The sequence below is a fragment of the Aotus nancymaae genome, unplaced genomic scaffold, assembly GCF_030222135.1.
Source record: "Aotus nancymaae isolate 86718 unplaced genomic scaffold, 86718_ANA_hifiasm-v0.15.2.pri h1tg000040l, whole genome shotgun sequence".
Lineage (NCBI taxonomy): Eukaryota > Metazoa > Chordata > Mammalia > Primates > Aotidae > Aotus > Aotus nancymaae.
The window spans coordinates 56,322,708-56,335,508 of NW_026988454.1; the positions used below are offsets into that span (position 1 = coordinate 56,322,708).

Genomic DNA, 12,801 nt, shown 5'->3' on the forward strand with positions numbered 1-12,801 from the left:
GAGAGAACTTAGCATGGGAGGTGATCCAAGCCGTGAGAGCACAGTAGATGGGAAAGCTTCACAGGCTCACCTGGCTCTCCCGCAGCACATAAACAGCCGTGGTGAAGATGGAGAAAATGCCTCAGATGGAAGCAACTGAGATCCTTCCTCCTTTCCCTTTGGTTGACTCTGCCCACTGCCTTGCAGCTTCATCTGTAGTCCAGATCTGTTTTATTTTGTTTATTTAGAGATGGGGTCTGTCTGTGTTGCCCAAGCTGATCTGGAAGTCTTGGGCTCAAGCAATCCTCCTGCCTCAGCCTCCTGAATACCTGAGATTGCAAGTGGGACTGCTCCACTATGCCCGGCTTCTAGTCCACATCTAGCCCTTTTCCCACCAGGGGAGTTGAGACCATGTGGGTAGGCTAGTCCACCTCTGGACAGCTCTGTTACTGCAACCTGGAAAGATAGAATATAGTCATGTGTCACTTAACAACGAGGATACTGTAAACCAAAATTAAAATTCCAAGTCCCCCAACAGACTGAATGGACCCCCTCCCCCAGCCAAGGGGATTCCAAAGAAACCCAAATAGCTAGTCCAGGCCATGATAAGAAGGGGGTGTTGGACATGCCTCCTCATACACTCTCTCTTTTAAAGTTTACACACAACTGATCAGCATTAACGTTAAAATAGAGATCTTAAGACTGACAGAACAGATTCTTTGTAGCAATAAATATAAACTCCAGCTGACTCTGGAAATAAAAGTATTTTACCCCAAATTATATTTGTTTGACATATTTTGAAATGGCCCTGCAAAACTGTCTCATATGGGAGAAATTTACATTCTGGAGAGAATCCTCTTCCCTTTCCGGGTCTTTTCCTGATCCAGGAGAGATTTAACTAAGACTCTGACATCTTTTAAGGTCCAATAAGGGACATTTACCATGTATTCCCTCTGAAGCTTGCTACCTAAAGGCTTCATCTACATGAGAAGAGCCTTGGCTTCCACAACTCCCATCCCCCTTACCTTAATTCAAGCAGACTTTAACTCTTCAGGCAGAGCTTAACTCTTTCAACTAATCGCCAATCAGGAAATCTCTGAATCCATTTATGATCTGGAAGCCCCTACTTCCCATCCTGCTTCAAAATGTTCCACCTTTCTGGGATAAATCAATGTATACCTTATGTATTAGTCAGGGTTCTCTAGAGGGACAGAACTAATAGCATATATATATATATATATATATATATATATATATATGCTACTATATATATGGGAGTTTATTAACTCACACATTCATGAGGTCCCACAATAGGCCATCTGCAAGCTGAGGAGGAAGGAGAGCCAGTCCAAGTCCCAGAACTGAAGAACTTGGAGTCTGATGTTCAAGGACAGGAAGCATCCAGCACAGGAAAAAGATGTAGGCTGGCAGGCTGGGCCAGTCTCTCTTTTCATATTTTTCTGCCTGCTTTATATTCTAGCCACGCTGGCTGCTAATTAGATGATGCCCATCCAGATTAAGGGTGGGTCTGCCCTTCCCAGCCCACTGACTCAAATGTTAATCTGGCAACACCCTCACAGACACATTTGCATCCTTCGACCCAATCAGGTTGACACTCAGTATTAACCATCACACCCTACATGTATCAATTTATGTCTTTGTCTGTAACTTCTTTCTAAAATGTATAAAATCAAGCTGTAACCAAACCACCTCAGACACATGTTCTCAGGACCTCTTGAGGCTGTGCCATGGGCCATGGTCCTTAACCTTGGCAAAATAAACCTCTAAATTGATTGAGACCTGCCTCAGACACCTTTTGGTTTACAGTATGTTCTGAAAAAAATGTGTGTTTAAGCCATTTCATCATTGTGTAGACATCATAGAGTGAACTTACACAAACTTAGATGGTATAGTCACCTATGCCATCTATTTTGTTTCATAATGGTTAGCCGTTATGCAACAAAACATATAACAAAAGAAAATTTGGAAAATAATGAATAAAGAACAAAAGATGAGTTACAGAAACCACCATTAACCTTGTAGTATATCCCCTTCCAGTCTTTTTTCTATTATACATAGGAGTTTTGCTTATTGTTACTTTTGTTTGGTTTTATACATATATATAATGGTTCACTTAAAGTGATATTATAGGATGGGCACAGTGGCTCACGCCTGTAATCCCAGCACTTTGAAAGGCCGAGGGGGGTGGATTACCTAAGGTCAGAAGTTTGAGACCAGCTTGGCTAACAATGGTCAAACCCAGTGTCTACTAAAAATACAAAAATTAGCTGGGTATGGTAGCACACGTCTGCAATCCCAGCTACTCAGGAGGCTGAGGCAGGAGAATTGCTTGAACCCAGGAAGCGGAGGTTGCAGTGAGCCAAGATCGCGCCATTGCACTCCAGCTCAAGTTTATAATGTCTCAAAAGACATTATAAACTATGTTATTATATATATATATATATATATATCTCATAAATATTACTTTTAGGAACGATGTTAATTATTTTCGTTGGAAATAATAATTTGAATAGGTTATAATATATATATGGTAAAAAATTCAAAATGCAAAAAAAAAGTACAGTTGTCCCTCCCATTCACAGGGGATTGGTTCCAGGATCCCCTGAGGATACCAAAAACATGTAGATGCTCAAGTTCCTTATGTAAAATGAGCAGATACAGTACATTCAGCAGATACAGAGGGCCAACTGTCCACAGGAAAGCTGTCTCCCTGTATTCTCATCCCTGTCTTCGAACCACCCAGCTCTCATCAAACATTTCTAGTCTGTTGTGTGTACTTCCAGAGATATTTTGTGTATGTGCAAAATGAATTTACGAATACATAGTCTTCCTTCTTCTCCCCCTAGTGGCAGCACACTGTGCACACTCTCTGCACCTTATTTTTTTCACCTAGCAGTGTATCCTGGAGCCTGTTCCAGATTGCCTAATTAAAGCAGGCAGTTGGAGAGCCGGGCGCGGTGGCTCACACCTATAATCCCAGCACTTTGGGAGGCCGAGGTGGGTGGATCACGAGGTCAAGAGATCGAGCCCATCCCGACCAACACGGTGAAATTCCGTCTCTACTAAAAAATGCCAAAATTAGCGGGGTATGGTGGTGTGTGCCTGTAGTCCCAGCTACTCGGGAGGCTGAGGCAGGAGAATTGCTTGAACCCGGGAGGCAGAGATTGCAGTGAGCCGAGATTGTGCCACTGCACTCCAGCCTGGGAGACAGTGAGACTCTGTCTCAAAAAAAAAAAAAAAAAAAGCAGGCAGTTGGAATAGCTTTTTATTGAAAAAGCAATTTCTTTGCAAACAACAAATGGTGGCTCTCCCAGGGGCATCCATATCCTCCCTTGAGCCAAAATGACAGGAAGCAAGTGGCCCAACTACCAGGTCTGCCCATGGAAACCAGGAATACCAACTCTGAGATTCCTGTCTCTTGCCCACAGTGTGGGTACGCTCAGGAGGCAGAAATATCTGTTAATAAATGGAGGCACCATGTCCAGAGAAAACAAGACTAAATAATAAGCTTTGCTCCAGAAGTAAGGTTGCTTTCTGTCTCCTGTGCACTGGCTTATGCATGCCCATGTGCTCTAGGAGACTGCCCCATGTCTCCCCAGCTTTCCATCTCTCCAATGCCTCAAATGCAGATGGGCTGACTCAAGGATGTTGTGATCGGGGCCAAAAGGCCCACCTTGCCAATAAACATCCCCCTACCCACCACCCTACTATCGCCTTGCCATGGCCTTTTCTTCCTGGGTTTCTAAAAATTTCCTAGTTAGAGAAACAGTCTTCTGCCCTAGCTCAATCCTCTAGCGTTTTAAGGTGTGTGTTACCTTAAATCAGCTCAACTAGTCCCTGTGTTGAATACTCAGAAAGACACTAAAAATCTAAGATTTGGCATAATAATGATAGTATTAAGAGTCCTATAAAGAGGGGAATTGTTGAAGAGAAATGCGGACAGCGCCTGAAATATTTGTTGGGGACAAAATTTTCCTATTTGCCTAAACTACTAAGAACCATCCCGACTTCCACCTTGACCCCAGACAAATGGAAAGGGTGCTTTTCTCATGTTTACTGTGTTGAGGAGCCCCTAAGAGCCACACTATACAACTCTGTGTTTCAAGGAGCATACAATCCCCTATATACCAGGCACAGGGCCAGGCACTACAGATACGGAGATGAGCAAGGCAGGGGCTCATGCTCATGGTCCAGGTGGTGAGATGAGATGCTGGCATGAAAAATCAACTAGTGGGGAGGGTTAATGAGTACAAAAAAAAATAAAATGAATAAGACCTACTGTTTGATAGCACAACAAGGGACTATAATCAATAATAACTTAATTGTACATTTAAAAATAACTAAAAGAGTGTAATTGGAATGTTTGTGATACAAAGATAACTGCTTGAGGGGATGGATAGCCCATTCCATGATGTGATTATTACACATTGCATGCCTGTATCAAAACACCTCATGTACCCCATAAATATATACACCTACTATGTATCCACAAAAAATGTTTTTAAGTCAACTATACAAGAGCTATCATTGGGTGATAAAGAAAGATTGCCAAAAAAATAACACAGATTAACTTTTAAACTATGGGTCTTGACTCATCGATGGATAATGAAAGCAAGTTTGGTGGACAGTGGATGTGACCAGAAGTTTTTTTTTTAAAGGAGCAGAATAGAATGGAAAATATCAACGCATACAGCACATACTTTGGTTATTGTTTTGTGAATCTTTGTTTTCAGTTTTTTATCAAGTCACATGTGTTCCGATCATGATATGAAATATATTTTTATTGTGAATTATAGGCACAAAGGTTGAAAACAACTGACATCACAGGAAGGAGTCACCAATATAAATTTGAGAAACTAGGAAATAAATCTCTCAAAAGTACAGAATGTAGCACAGAATAGGAGCTCCAAAAATGTTTATTGAGGCTGGGCACGGTGGCTCATGCCTGTAATCCCAGCACTTTGGGAGGCCGAGGAGGATGGATCACCTGAGGTCAGAGCTCAAGACCAGCCTGGCCAACATGCTGAAATGCCATCTCTATTAAAAATATAAAAATTAGCCAAGCTTGGTGGTATGGGCCTATCGTCCCAGCTACTCAGGAAGCTGAGGCAGGAGAATCGCTTAAACCCAGGAGGTGGAGGTTGCAATGAGCTAAGATCACACCACTGCACTCCAGCCTGGGCGACAGAGCAAGACTCTGTCTCAAAAAATCAAAAATTAAAATTAAAAAAGAATTGATATCTGGAAGTGTCTGCCACATCTCCTTCAATACAGTCTCTGCTTCAAACCCTTCAATGATTTTCCACTGCTTTTCAAAGTAAATCTGAAATCCTTAAAGTTATCCTAAGTGAAATACTCAGAAAAGCTTTTTTTAAAGTAATCATAAAAATTTAAAAATTAAAAATAATTTAAAAAAAGGCCAGGTGTAGTGGCTTATGCCTGTAATCCCAGCTTTGAGAGGTTGAGATGGGAGGATCACTTGAGGCCAGGAGTTCCAGACCAGCCTGGGCAACATAATGAGACCCCGTCTTTGTAATAATAATAATAATAATAAATAAAAATGAAATCCTTGAAGTTGCTCTATGGGCTGAATTGTGTCCCCCAGCATCACAAAAAAATTCATATGTTGAAACCTTAACTTTCAGTACCTCGGAATGTGACTGTTATTGCATATAGGGCCTTCAAGGAAGTGAGCTAAATGGGAGTCTTTAGGGTGGGGTATAATCCAATCTTACTGGATTCCTATAAAAAGAGGAGATTAGAACATACGGAGAGAAACCAGGGATATGCAGGCACAGGGAAAAGACCATGCGGATGAGGCAGGAGAATAGGGTCTGGAGGCAAGGAACCTATGGCCAATTCACACTGATTTCCTAGAACTAAATCAAAAGGAAAACCCCAACTTTCCACACCTAAATAACAAAAGGACTGGAAGCTACTCCCTTTGCAAACTGTCCCCCACTTTTTATTCATGGGAGATGAAATATTGAAAGTACCTCTGATTGGTTGCTTTCCACAATCAATCAGACGTTTGCATAAGAGTATAACTTGTAACTTCACTTCAGCTTCTGATTGGTTACTTATCACAATCATTCAGACTGATTGGGCCATGTCTTCCTTTGCATAGAAGTGTAACTTTGTAACTTCACTTTAGTTTCTGATTGGTTGCTTTCCACAACCAATCAGATGTTTGCAAAGGGTGTAACCTTTGTAACTTCACTTCAGCCTCTGATTGGTTGCTTTCTGCAACCAATCAGACTGACTGTGAGCCACTATCTCATTTGCATGGGGTGTACACCAAGTGGTCAATGGAAAACCTCTAGAGGATATTCAAACCCCAGAAAACTCTGTAACTAGGCTCTTGAGTCCCTATGCTTGGCCTGCTCCCACCCTGTGCAGTGTACTTTTGTTTGCAATAAATCTCTGGGGATTTTTGGATTTTTGTTGTTGTTGTTGTTGTTTAGATGGAGTCTCACTCTGTCGCCCAGGCTGGAATGCAGTGGCACAGTCTGGACTCACCACAATCTTTGCCTCCCAGGTTCAAGTGATTCTCCTGCCTCAGCCTCCTGAGTAGCTGGGATTACAGGCATATGACACCATGCCCGGCTAATTTTTGTCTTTTTTTGTTTTTTTTTTTAGTAGAAATGGGGTTTCACCATATTGGACAGGCTGGTCTACAGACGCCTGACCTCGTGATTCACCCACCTCGGCCTCCCAAAGTGCTGGGATTACAAGTGTGAGCCACCGCATGGCCAAATCTGTTTTTATTGCTTCATTCTTTCCTTGCTTTGTTTGTGCATTTTGTCCAATTCTTTGTTCAGAATGCCAAGAACCTAGACACCCGCCACCTGTAACATGGAGACACTGAGAGAAGGTGGCCATCTGTAAGCCAAGGAGAGAGGCCTTAGAAGAAACCAAACCTGCCAATACCTTGATCTTGGACTTTAGCCTCTAGCCATGAGAAAATAAATTTCTATCATTTAAGCCACCCAGCCTGTGGTACTTTGTTATGGTAGCCTCAGCCAACTAACACAGTTGCTTAAGAGAGTTGGGTGTGATCTGGATCCCCACTAACCTAGGGTTCACTCTTTTGCCATTCTCTCTTGCTCATGGCCCTCCAGTCACACTGGCCTTTCTAGAAGGTCAGCCCCATTCCAGGCTCTGGAGCTTTTAATGCACTGTTCCTTCTAACTAGAGCTCTGTGCCCCCTGCTTTGTAAGTGACTGGCTCTTTCTTGTCCCATAGGTCTCAGCTCACAGAAGTGTCTTCCTGACCATCCTGTGGAAGAGAAGTGTCTCCCTCTCCCTGACATTCTTTTTTCCTGGCCATGGTGTGTTTCTTTATAGATTTTTATAATGATTTGTGATAATTTTGTTTGTTTACTTTTAGTCATCATTTCTTTTGTCTTTCCAGTAGTAGACCTTAAACTCCCATGAGGACAGAAACATGCCTGTCCTTTTTTTTTTTTTTTGACGAATCTTGCTCTGTCACCCAGGCTAGAGTGCAGTGGCACGATCTTGGCTCAATGCAACCTCCGCCTCCCGGGTTCAAGCGACTCTCCTGCCTCAGCCTCCTGAGTAGCTGGGATGACAGGCACATGCCACCATACACGGCTAATTTTTGTATTTTTAGTAGAGATGGGATTTCACCATGTTTGCCAGGCTGGTCTTGAACTCCTGACCTCAAGTTATCTGCCCGCCTTGGCCTTCCAAAGTGCTGGGATTACAGGTGTGAGCCACCGTGCTGACAGTGGCCATTTAAATTTATTTTTAACTATGTGTTGAATGAAAGGAGAAAGAATACGCCTGACTTTTCTAGATGGGGGATGGGTAGCAATTGGGTACAATCACCACCCACATATACACCCCTGGGGCACAGGGGTACCACACTCCTGCTTCCTTTAAGCCATTTAACACCTCGATGATCTTCTAAGAACCTTGCTTGTTGGTGGTTCCAGTTATAGCCTGGTGAGGGAGAAGGTTGAAAATAATCTGTTATACATAATGTGTCAGAATTCTGTCACCTTCACTCAACCACAGTGCATCCACTCCAAACTCCACTAGCTCATTACCTGAAGACATCCAAAAGCATTCAAACCCTTACATGTTCCCTTTGTAATAATTCAACAGCAAAAACTAAAACCTAATAAACCAAGCTGTTTAAAAAGTGTCATGGAGAGGAAGGTTATTCCAACGACCACATATCACAAATGCTGAACTGTTCAACAGAGGACTACCAAATGGAAATTGAAATCTGCTCCACGTTTTTAATATCAAGCCAGGAGAGAAAAGAGTCTGCCATTGTCTCTACATCTAAGATGAAACCTGGAGACTCAGAGCAGTGACTGCTTTGCCTCGGCTGGTCATAAATACCCCCTTGTCTTAAAAAGTCCATGCCCAAGGTGGGCATGGTGGCTCATGCCTATAATCCCAGCACTTTGGAAGGCCAAGGTGGGTGGATCACTTGAGGCCAGGAGTTCAAGACCAGACTGGCCAACGTTGTGAAACCCCATCTCTACTAAAAATACAAAAATTAGTGAGGCACGGTGGCACAGCCCTGTAATCCCAGCTACTCAGAAGACTGAGGCAGGAGAAACATTTGAACCCAGGAGGTGGAAGTTTCATGAGCTGAGATTATCCTACTGCACTCCAACCTGGGTGACAGAGGGAGACTCTGTCTCAAAGAAAATAAAGGAAAAGAAAAGAAAAGAAAAAAAAGTTCATGCCTGCCAGATTGTTGGAACAATGCAATATTATTTCAAAACATCTAAGTTTATGCAAAGAACAGACTAATCCAAAATAAGGACATAACGAGGATATTACTTCTGTTAATAAAATCTATTTATTTGTTTTTGAAACAGTCTTGCTTTGTCACCCAGGCTGGAGTGCAATTGCAAGATCTCAGCTCATTGCAACTTCTGTCTCCCGGGTTCAAGTGATTCACTTCCCTCAGCTTCCCGAGTAGCTGGGGCTACAAGGCTATGCCACCACACTCTGCTAATTTTTGTATTTTTAGTAGAGACGGGATTTCACCATGTTGGCCAGGCTGGTCTCAAACTCCTGACCTCAAGTGATCCACCCACCTTGGCCTCCCAAAGTGATGGGATTACAGGCCTGAGCCACCACACTCAGCCTAAAATCTACTTTAAAAGTTTTGTGTGGTTTCTTCCTCCAAAGTTTCTAGGCCTCTGAACATATTTAAGGGGAGCAAAAAGACTATGTTTGCATGTCTTAAATTGGTGAATAAAATATGGACAGCATTGACTGTCTCAAGAATCAGATCAGAACTTTTGACCCTAAAATAAACCCAAATATTAGTTTTCCTATTTTTCTCACTTTATAATCATAAATGTGCCTTATTTATTTATTTATTCATTCATTCAATCTGCGTCTGCTTGCTAGGAAATGTGTGCCTTGTTTTAAGAGTCCATTGTTTTCCTCAAAGGCTGTCTGCAAAGTATTTTTGGAAAGTGAATCATTTAATATCTAAAGATGCCAACTGTTTTAGGAATCCTTATACTGAACTTTGTTTGCAATAGTAAGAAGTATGTTTTTAATGTAAATATTCACTTTCTAGCTTTTCTATCTTTGAATATTCAGATTTTAAAGGCTCAGATTTATGTCTCATAGATTCTGAAAATTCATCACTATTAAAAGAGTAAATAGCTGACAAAATACAAATGGCATGGTATAAAACACAGAAGGGAATTAAATCAGTGGGTGGAAATGTCTTAACTTTGTGCTGATTAAGATGTAATATGTGAGAACTATTTGTTTCCTTTTTTAGCTTCCTCATCTCCCGTCTTATGTTTTCCTTCCCTCTCCCAATCCCCTACTTCAGCAAGTTCCCAAATTTTAAACATCAGTCTCCTGTTTGGCAACTTTTCCTGACTATTCAGCAGTCAGAAAACAGGAAAGTTACTCTTCCCTTTCCCCTGTTTTTAAAACTTCTATTTCTACTAGGCAGCTTTTACCTATCACACTGGGCTTTTAAAAAGTATCTGAGGAATTAACTCATGCTAATGTGGAAAACACTGGTGGAAATTTTCCATGTCTTTTTTTTTGAGATGGAGTTTCACTCTTGTTGCCCAGGCTGGAGTGCAATAGTCTAATCTTGGCTCACTGCAATGTCCGCCTCCTGGGTTCAAGTGATTCTCCTGCCTCACCCTCTCAAGTAGCTGGGATTACAGGTGCCCAGCTAATGTTTTGTATTTTTAGTGGAGACGGGGTTTCACCATGTTGGCCAGGCTGGTCTCGAACTCCTGACCTCAGGTGATCCACCTGCCCCAGCCTCCCAAAGTGCTAGGATTACAGGTGTGAGTCACCACACCTGGCCTCCATGTCATTTTTTTAAAAAGTCACCCAGAGGCAGCAATGTTTTGACTCAAAGGAACAATTCATTAGTGAATGGATTCTCAAGAGGTCTTCTATTTTACATGCATTTATCTCTGCTCTCTTTAGTTCACTCTAATGAGGCTAAAGAAGGCATACAGCCAAAAGGACAAAGAGACAACGAAGAACCATCTAAACCCAAAGCAAGCAGAAGGAAGGAAATAGTAAGGATTAGTGCAGATATTAATAAAATAGATAACAGAAAAACAGTAGAGAAAATCGATGAAAGCAAAAGTTGATTCTTTTAAAATACCAACATAGACAAAACCCTAGCAAGACTGACCAAGAAAAAAAGACTCAGTTACCAAATCCAGAATTGAGTTCATTACTATTGATCTCACAGAAATAAAAATTATAAGGCAGCCAGGTACAGTGGCTCATGCCTATAATTCCAGAACTTTGGGAGGCTGAGATGGGTGGATCACCAGAGGTCAGTAGTTCAAGACCAGCCTGACCAACATGGTAAAACCCCATCTCTACTAAAAATACAGAATTATCTGGGTGTAGTGGTGCACACCTGTAATCCCAGCTACTCTGTAGGCTGTTGGTAGGAAAATCGCTTGAACCTGGGAGGCAGAGGTTGCAGTGAGCTGAGATTGCGCCATGGTACTCCAGCCTGGGCAACAACAGAGAGACTCCATCTCAAAAAAAAGAAAACTTCTGGAAGCTGGTTGCACAAGAATGTGAATGTACTTATCACTATTAAATTGTATATTTAAATGGTTCACGTCTGTAATCCCAGCACTTTGGGAGGCCGACGCGGGTGGATCACGAGGTCAAGAGATCGAGATCATCCTGGTCAACACGGTGAAACCCCGTCTCTACTAAAAATACAAAAAATTAGTTGGGCATGGTGGCGCATGCCTGTAATCCCAGCTATTCAGGAGGCTGAGGCAGGAGAATTGCCTGAACCCAGGAGGCGGAGGTTGCGGTGAACCGAGATCGCGCCATTGCACTCCAGCCTGGGTAACAAGAGCGAAACTCCGTCTCAAAAAAAAAAAAAAAAAAAATTGTATACTTAAAAATGGTTAAGATAGAAATTTTTATGTTAGTGTATTTTACCATAATTTTTTAAGAATAAATAATGATTTATAAACTCTTTCAAAATATAGAAGAGAAGGGAACATTTCCAACTCATTCTATGAGGCTGGTATTACCCTGATACCTAAACCAAATACACCACAAAAAAAAGCTATAGACTAATATCTCTTACAAATCTACAGACTACTATCTCTTACAAATAAGATGCAAAATCCTCAAAAAAATATAAGCAAGTAGCATTTGGCAATATGTAAAATGGATTATACAGCACAATCAAGTGGAATTTATCTCAGGAATGGAAGATTGGCTTAACATCCAAAAGTCAATTGTGCAACACACCACATTAACAGAGTAAATGGGCCTGTCTGCAGAATCCGCACCAACCAACACCATGCCTATGACATTGGGGTACTGGGACATCCACAGGCTGGCCCACGCCATCTGCCTGCTCCTGGAATATACAGACTCAAGCTACAGGGAAAAGAAGTACAGGATGGGTGATGCTCCTGACTATCACAGAAGCCAGTGGCTGAATGAAAAATTCAGGCTGGGTCTGGACTTTCCCAATCTGCCCTACTTGATTGTTGGGGCTCACAAGATCACCTAGAGCAATGCCATCCTGCACTGCATTGCCTGCAAGCACAACCTGTGTGGGGAGACAGAAGAGAAGATTTGGGAAGACATTTTGGAGAATCAGCTTATATACAACTACATGCAGCTGGCCAGACCTGCTACAACCCAGATTTTGAGAAACTGAAGCCAGAATACCTGGAGGTACTCCTTGCAATGCTGACACTCTACTCACAGTTTCTGGGGAAGCAGCCATGGTTTCTTGGGGGCAAGATCACCTTTGTGGATTTCATTGCTTATGATATCCTTGAGGGAAACCAAGTATTTGAGCCGAAGTGCTTGGATGCCTTCCCAAACCTGAAGGACTTCATCTCCCGATTTGAGGGCTTGGAAAAGATCTCTACCTATATGGAGTCCAGCCACTTCCTCCCAAGACCTGTGTTCACATAGATGGCTGTCGGGGGCAACAAGTAGTGCCTTGTAGGCCAGGAGGTGGGAGTGAGTTGCCCATATTCAGCCCACTGCCAAGGCTGTGGAGAGCAGCTCGACTCTGCACCCCAGCACCTGCCTTCTCGTTCCTTTCTCCTGTATATTCCCTTCTTTACACCAAAGACTTTATTGAATAAAGTCTTTCCCTAAACCCCTGTCCCATTCAAACCCTTTAAAGCCTCAGCTACCCACTTTCCTTCATGAATGTCCCCCTCCCAACATTACCCTTCCCTGCACTAAAGCCAGCCTGTCCTTCCTTCCTGTTAGTGGCTGTGTCTGCTTTGAGGGGCTTCACTGGCCCCTTGCCTGT

The 12,801-nt window shown here is 42.4% G+C and overlaps 1 pseudogene; it reads left to right on the forward strand.

Moving 5' to 3' along the window:
- Nucleotides 1–11,823: 11,823 nt before the first annotated feature.
- LOC105707496 (glutathione S-transferase Mu 2-like) lies at nucleotides 11,824–12,476 on the forward strand (annotated as a pseudogene).
- Nucleotides 12,477–12,801: the final 325 nt, after the last annotated feature.